Source organism: Carassius gibelio, chromosome B7 (genome assembly GCF_023724105.1).
Source record: "Carassius gibelio isolate Cgi1373 ecotype wild population from Czech Republic chromosome B7, carGib1.2-hapl.c, whole genome shotgun sequence".
NCBI classification, from domain to species: Eukaryota; Metazoa; Chordata; class Actinopteri; order Cypriniformes; family Cyprinidae; genus Carassius; species Carassius gibelio.
The window spans coordinates 28,418,729-28,426,885 of record NC_068402.1 but is presented as its reverse complement, the minus strand read 5'-3'; the positions used below and the strand labels follow the sequence as shown (position 1 = coordinate 28,426,885).

Below are 8,157 nucleotides of genomic sequence, written 5' to 3'. Positions count from 1 at the left end.
ACAAATACTTGGCCGGGAATTTCTGGTAGACCTAGAGAGACAGACGAGGCGGTCCCAGGTTGCTAGAGAGGCCATGTTCAGCCTTAGTCAATGTCAATAGAGGGTAGGATAGAATGAAATATGAGTTATTTCTTCCCTGAGCTACTCACCAAACTGGGTTTTGAAGCAGTGGTGGTGTATGCTGTTCCTGATCTGCCTGCAAGCAGTGTGCTTATGCATTTCCCCTGTCCATGGTGCTGAAATCCTACTAACATGGGCCCAGAATCATTTTGAATGGAACACAGAAGACTTGCCTTGAAAGAGAAAATGCACTTGACTATTCCAACACCGTCACATGACAGTTAGTAAGTAATTTTCAGTTGGCCAAACTGGTAGCAGATTTATATGAATTCGTACAATCTTATTCAAACATTTTGTGTGTGTGTAAGTGTTAGGTTTTGGTTTGGCGATAGGGATGAACAATCATGCCTTAGTACAAATTGTATGTTTTGCTATGAATAACATCTTTTGTTTCTTTTGTTCTTGTGACCTGTTTGTGTCACAAATCGAGCCAGAAACAACAGGTAAGAGGATTAACAAGGTGATTTATTGACAGACTTGAATATGGATTGTGAGGAGCAAATGGCAGGTGAGTATCTTGAATACTGAAAGGCAGTTCAATGGGTCTTAGCTGAAGACTGATGAAGGATATCCTTGCAGATCGTCGGAGAGAGGAAACCAGGAACTATGGAGAACAATGCAGGAGAGTAACACAGGTAAGTGCACATAGAGTCTGGATACAGTTCGGAGAGGTGAACGGTAGACTGGATGCTGAACCAATGTGGTGAGAGTGGCTTTGTAACTGACATGATTAGTGAGTGCAGGTGCGGGTGATCAGTAATCCGGTGACAGGGATCGGGTGTGAGTGGGAACAGGTGACTGTGATGATGGTGGTGGCTGTGACTGTGATGATTCCCTGACAGTTTGTTAGTTACATATGAGTTAACTGATTATCCCTACTTGTGCTTTGTTCTATCCCTCCATTAATATGCCGGTATTTTAACTCTCTCAGTGTATTCCGTTCTTTGTCTTGTTCTACTGCCATATGTTTCTCCTGCATTTCTAAAAGCTTTCCAGTGAATTAATAGAAAATGTTGCCTTATTTACCCTGACCAACTGTGAAAATTGAATTGGAATTACAGAAAGGGAAATTTACTGAATCTGCTTGTTAAGTTGTGACTAAACAAGATACTGTTTCCTGGTCCAAGCCTCTACTCCATTTTCATTAAGAATAGTATCTCAACAGCTGTTTATGAAATGTATTTAAGCTAATCTTAAAATAAACAGCAATTTTAACAATGACATTTTTATTTCAGTTGTGAATGTTGCACAACCCTGACATACACATGCATTCAGCTGAGCTGCAAAAAAATAAATAAATAAATAAATAAATAAAAAACCTTTGTGTCCTCATGAGAATGCAGAAGAATATACAACAACAATAACAACAATGGGAAAAGTAATGATGAAATAAATATCAGGTAATGAGAGGAAACCAAAAGACTAGCAGACAGAGAGAGAGAGAGAGAGAGAGAGAGAGAGAGAGAAAGAGAGACACTCCATATTCGATAAAATAAATAATGAAAATCACTGCTTCTGTCAGGCTTTTTCTCCTACTGTCGACGCTGTAATTAAAGTGCAATACTCTGCCCGACCATCATCCTGACCCACCCAGACATAAACATCTATGAGCACACATGCTCAGAAATCCAAGAGCACCTTAAGATCCATCTGACCCGCAATTGACAATCTTTTCCATCAGCATTACACAAACTGCAAAATACAGTCTGCATTTCTGTTGATAGCAAATGTTGACACATTGCAGGTATTTTTAAACACAGTTGAGCATTTGTTAAAAATGAGCAAAGGTGAAAAATACTTCTGTCCATGTGTTGCTAGTATTTTACTGTAACTGAACCATTACGATGACTAACTGGCAACAGTGTTGCCAGTTATATACTGTAAATAAAGAATTACAGTGTATAACTGGCTGGAGTGTTTGCAGTTATTTACTGTAATTGCACGAAACCACTCAGTAGAATACTGCATATAAATTTACTGTATATAATATTTGAGTAACACCAGAATGACAATATATATATATATATATATATATATATATATATATATATATATATATATTTTTTTTTTTTTTTTTTTTTTTGAGAATGCATATAAAATGTTCATACAAATATATTTTATTAATTTGGGAAAAACAAATACATAAAATGAAATATATCACAAAATTAAACAAATCAGAACATATACTAAAATGAGTAGAAAAAAAAGAACACAAAAACAACCACATTATCTATAGAATTGGCTAAATAACATCTTACAACATCAGTAAAAATTCTAAACAAAATACAAGTATTCTTATTTCCTTAACAATATAATAACAAAAGTAAAATAAATAAACAACAACGCCAGTGTATTTTAGTAACTTAATTAATATTTTCAATAAAAGCAAATTAATGAATCAATATTTACAATAAAATTATAACAGAATAGAAATAATGTTTTCTTCCTTTACAGTATCACACACACACACAAAATATGTAGTGACAAAATATAATACTCAGTCACCATTGACCCACATGTTGTTCCAAACCTGTAATAATTCAACAAAAATTAAATTACCAGTTTGTCTTTATAATGAAAGTATTAAGAAATATTGATTTTGCTTACTTAATTACATGTTTTCTATGCAAATTCGGTAAGGTTCTGCAAATGTATGGACATGTGGATTTAACATTTTGAACCTTTCTTTTAACTATAGACCCAGTTTTGCGGCTGAAAAAAAAATGAAAAAGAAAAAAAAAAAATATATATATATATATATACCTGTATTATGAGAACCAAGTAAAACAACAAATACATATTGGCAAAAAAGATATTCCTTAAATAAAACCATGATTGGACATAATGATTTTTAACACTGACCTTTGAATAAGCTCAAGTGTGGCACTGGCTGACTCCTGGTCTTTAATATAAAAAAATATATAAAAGCAACCAAAAAACGCAGAGAGTGCTGCAGCAAAATCCAGCTTCTCTTCAGTGCAATGTGTCTCTTTCCCCTCAATGCTGACCATCCACTTGAGGTTAGAAGTTTATCTCCTGAAAAAATGAAAAGTCACCATGAAAACTGCAAAGAAACATAGGTTGTTTACTATATATTTTATGCTTACCAAGCATGATGAGCCTTGGTGTGGCTGGTAGGGTTTGCTCAGTCTCCATTGACATCTTGGTGGAAGTTTCCTTGAAAACAACATAAAAAAAAGATTACTCAGCAAAAATGTAGCAATATTCTATTTAAAAGGGTTTATTTTAATCGTTTTATTTAATTATTTAAATAAAAATTAGTGCATTAAAGGGAGTGAGCAAACTTTTCTACCATCTCATATGAATTTGCAAGTGGAAGCACAGCTCTGAAAAATTACAAGCCACAAATGCACACCCTAGGACCTGACAGTGGAGGTTCGCCTGTGGATGCCTATGTATAACTTTATCTTGTTTTTGTGACTGCCTGTGATTTCTGTGCATATGAGGCCTAAACGAGGAGAATTTCTTAAATGTACAAGGGCACTTCTGCATTCCACAGGCATATTGGAAATTTGCTCTATGTTGGTGTCTTTTTATATGCAGTACAGCAAAACACTGGCTATTTTACATTTATTTACCCTAGAAAATACAGCAAGGGTTAACAGTGTGGTAATGTAAAGTATGTCACCCTCAGACTGATTCTGGATTTTCTAATTTGCATATCCATATGTTTAAGACAAAGCAACTGCTGTATTACTCATCACTAGAGGAAGCAGAATGTAGTGACTGTAAGTGTTCTACATGTAAGTATGGCCGTATGCAAATGTTTCAACAGCCTAATCAGGATGACAGAGAACTGTCTCTGTGTCATTCACACAGAAACAAATTACCAGTACACTCATGTTTTATCATAATGTTCTCGACATGCAGAGTAAACTCTCTCAGTCTATGATATAGCATGCATAACAGGCAAATTGCAATTGACAGTTGCCTCATGAATGAATGGTTTCCAGCGAATTCTAAAAGCTTGATGGACAAAGACAAGAAAAAGCGAGAAAAATTGCCTTCGAACATTGTGCTTGATGTACATGGTTTACCAAACAATGAGTAAAGCAATGCTCCTTATCTTATTTGAGCAGTTGGCGTAAGTATTTCTGCAAACTCCCAACCGCCCTAGTCATAAATCAATGTGGGACAAGATGGGAATCAGAGAGTATCATTACAAAACAGACTAATGAAACAAGCTACCTCCCTTAAATGACCTGCAGATCCTACAGATATAGATTGCCCACAATCACAGTCCTCCACCCCCCTGATTCTCTCTTGCTCTCTTTTGTTCTGTGTATTTCTTGTTCCATCCCAGTGTGGCATAGTCTGGCCATCACTAGATAAGACTTTCCCCTTGGTAATACAGATTTCTTTGTCCACCAGATTCCATTATCGAAATGTACACTATTTTAGGCAGCTTTATGTTTGTTTTAGTGCTGTGCAGATTCTAATATGATTCCACAGATGGAAAGCTCAGCGGTTAGGCCTGTATTCCCCTGGAGAATGTACATTTAAGAGTAAATAGTGTTACAACCTTTCTCTGGAATTAATTTGCATATATCATGTTGTCCTATCCAGCAAAAAGATCAAAGAGACTGAGTTTGTTTGAGCGCATGTATAGCACTCAGTGAATATAAGACTAACGAGATCCAAAACTTGACCAGTCGTGTTGCTTTAGCTTTGGCCTAAATCTCAGGATATTAGTTTTTGCATTTCTCTCTCAGATTTCATTGTGTTTACTGTTTGTTTTGCATGGACACCATCGTTATCTCTGATTGACATGGTAAATAACCTTGTTTGTCTGTGGCTGGACTCTAAACCTTACCTTAGTGATTATTCTGGTCTTGGATGAATCCCTTCAAAGCAAAACTTGTGCATTAATTTCAAACAAGGGAAAAATAAAAGGCATGAGGAAATAAGTGAATGAATAAATAAATAAAGATGCAAATTAAAACTGAACATTCATTTCAAACACAAGGAAATAAATTAATAATAAAATGGAAAAGCAAATAAGTAAAAAAAAAAAATGGGGCTATCAAATTTTTATATAAGTACATAATTAAAATATGTAAACAAGTGAATGAATGAATAAACTTGAGCATTTATTTTAAACGAGGAAATAAAACAAAGACGTGTACATCATTAAAATTGCTTCTGGCAAATCTATGCGTCATGATAATTTTTTACTCTGGTAATCCCAGTAGCCCCCCCCTTTGAGCGATTTCATCAACACTTACAGAAAAGCTGACTGTGAGGCAAAGCCATTGCAACATGGACAGAAAACATGCACCTTCTACAAACTAGAAATGGGCAGAGGGAGAGAGAGAGAGAGAGAGAGAGCTTGCAAAAGTAAAACAGACTGTGACTCATTCTGTATCTAACAGAGAGGGAGACATAACACTCTACACTCCATCTTGCACACATAAATCAAGGGCCCATTTAAGCCAATTTACATTAGCCAGACAAACCCTTCCCACCCAAGGCTCCACTGGCTAGATTCTGTTAAACAAGCACGTTTAGACCATTCAACAATCCAGGGAAGAGGGAATACAACACAGAGATTTCTTCATACAAAAAAAAAAAAAAAAAAAATTAAATGAGGCTGCTATTTTCTTGAACAAACTTAAATTAAACCAGTATTACTTCTGAATTTATGTCTAAGACCTAGGTATTTTTATGCCTCAGGCTGTGAATTAATTTGTGTAAAATGTACATTTTTTTTTAATTATTTTTGGTTTTTGAATAATGTATGGGTTTGGAGTTTCATGCATTAATTCACACAGCATATGTTCACATATTTCAACAGCGAAGTAATAATGAAATGAAAGCAGGATCCAAAGACCAGCATTACCTAAAATATGTTAATAAGGTGACAGAATAAAATGTCTATAGTATAGAAGTGTTCCTAAAGGCACTGTCAGATGCACAATGATTTATAGCTATTAGGAAAACTTTCAATTTCACGAACCAAAAAAGCTCAGTGGAGCTATTACCAGGATAAGAATCATGAAACTGAAAGTGTTTACAGTCAGATTGAGAAAATAGCTTGCATTGAAAAAAAAAAAAATGATATATGAAAAAAAAGAAAATTAATATTATTCTCATGACTTTATGATATGATAAATGATTCAAAACATTTGTTTCATAGGCAGTCCAGGGGGTGTATTACTGAAAGATCCTAACTTTAATATCTTATCTTATCTGTTTGGTAACCATGAATTTGAGTTAGGACCACATTTAGGACCTCATTACTTGTCAAAAACGAAAAACATTCTTAACTCTAGGAAACCAGCTTTCCTAACTTCAAAATTATTTGAAAGCTAACGAAAAAAAAAAAAAAAAAAAAAAAATGCTTACAGTTGTGCTTTCTAACAATGGTGTTACATTTATTGAAAATTTTAAATGAAGAACGGGGATGTTTATTGGTAGAAAGACTCTTGAATGCCCCTGAAGTTGTTACATTTTGATGACATAACACTTATAAGTAATTACAAACTGCCGCGTATCATGACATTACAGCTAGCAGGAACTGCAACCAGCATTACAGAGACCAACAAAGCATCACAGAGTACTACCGGTTATCGTGCAAGTGACTAATGCCTTACAGTTTTTTTGCAAAAGGCGATTTTCAAAGTGAAGTAGCTTCTATTTTTTGTTTACCTCATCAGCAGCTTGTGTAGTGTTGGTTGCTTGGTAACAGACCTGAGAGTGGATTGTCGGGCTTGATAATGAAATTTAAGATTTCCTAATAAGATACGATCTTGCAAAATAGGATAGGTATCCCAAATCAAGTTAAGATTTTCTTCTGTAATATGAATTTATGAAAAAAAAAAATCATAATTTAACATATCATATTTTAAGTTGAGACCTAAGATAAGAAACTTTCTGTAATACGCCCCCAGGACACCAAAAAGAGGTTGTTACCGGGGACAATGTGCTCCCTGTGCCAGTCCCTGTGTGAGAGAAAGAGCTTTTCCTGTCTGCAGTTGTTCACTTTACACACTCTATCGCCTGGGGACATATACACACACACACATACACATGCTCACATACACACACACTAAAAGGGTAAAGCTCTTACTTCTCTCTCTTCCATAAATCTCTCACTTCTCCTTCTTCCTCCCTAGAGCTGCATCTAATTTCATGATTCCTTCTTTTCCTTCTCCTCCTCCCATTGCCTCTTCCCCTCCTTCTCCCCATAGGCCTCTGATAGGATTACGTTCCTGAACCACACTGATGTATTCCAAGCTCGACACCACTAAAGCTAACTGTTGAGTGTATCGGTTGTGCTTTCACACCAATGTTCCTGGTTGTGTCAAAACCACTAAGACTAGTTACAGGCATCACAGCCACAGGCTTATCACTAGGCCTTGGCTATAAATATATTTTTGGTGATTTAGAAAGAAAGAAAGAAAGAAAGAAAGAAAGAAAGAAAGAAAGAAAGAAAGAAAGATGTGGATGTTTTCTTGTTGTCTGATATTAGCCTACCTAAACCTCTGATTTTGCATATTTGAACATAACAGGGACCAACACTTCTTGTTCCAATTGGTATGCGTTATGCTGATTAAATCTGCATGTTAATTTTTGAGCATTTTCATTAGCTGTCAGCATTTGAGGAGAAAATTACTAAGACGCAAGTTTCAGCAAAATGGAAAATCTAAATGATTTCAGATTAAAACATAATGGTATAAGAGTCTAATTAATAGATACAAATTAGTAACAATAATAGTAGTAGATGTAGTAGTAGTAGTAGTAATACATTGAATGAATGAATTAATGAATGAATGAATCAAATTACATAACTATTATTGTTAATGTTTAAGTGGTGGTGGTGTATTCTTTTCCATTCTTTCTTTCTTTCTTTCTTTCTTTCTTTCTTTCTTTCTTTCTTTCTTTCTTTCTTTCTTTCTTTCTTTCTTTCACCTGTTCCCTACCTTCTTTATTATTAATATTGCCTGTGCTCTTTTTCCTGGTACTGAAAAATACTTGTTTCTCAAGGCCCTTGGGAACAGAAAGGATGACTTCCAA

General features: G+C 35.0%; 1 long non-coding RNA gene across 1 annotated transcript; it reads right to left on the bottom strand.

The window, feature by feature from the left end:
- Positions 1-2,863: 2,863 nt before the first annotated feature.
- On the bottom strand, positions 2,864-7,349 carry LOC127962152 (uncharacterized). Its single transcript, XR_008154524.1, has 3 exons — positions 7,211-7,349; positions 3,228-3,297; positions 2,864-3,156 (listed from the first exon to the last, which is right to left on the bottom strand). It is a non-coding gene; the product is annotated as an uncharacterized LOC127962152 (long non-coding RNA).
- Between the last annotated feature and the right edge of the window lie 808 nt (positions 7,350-8,157).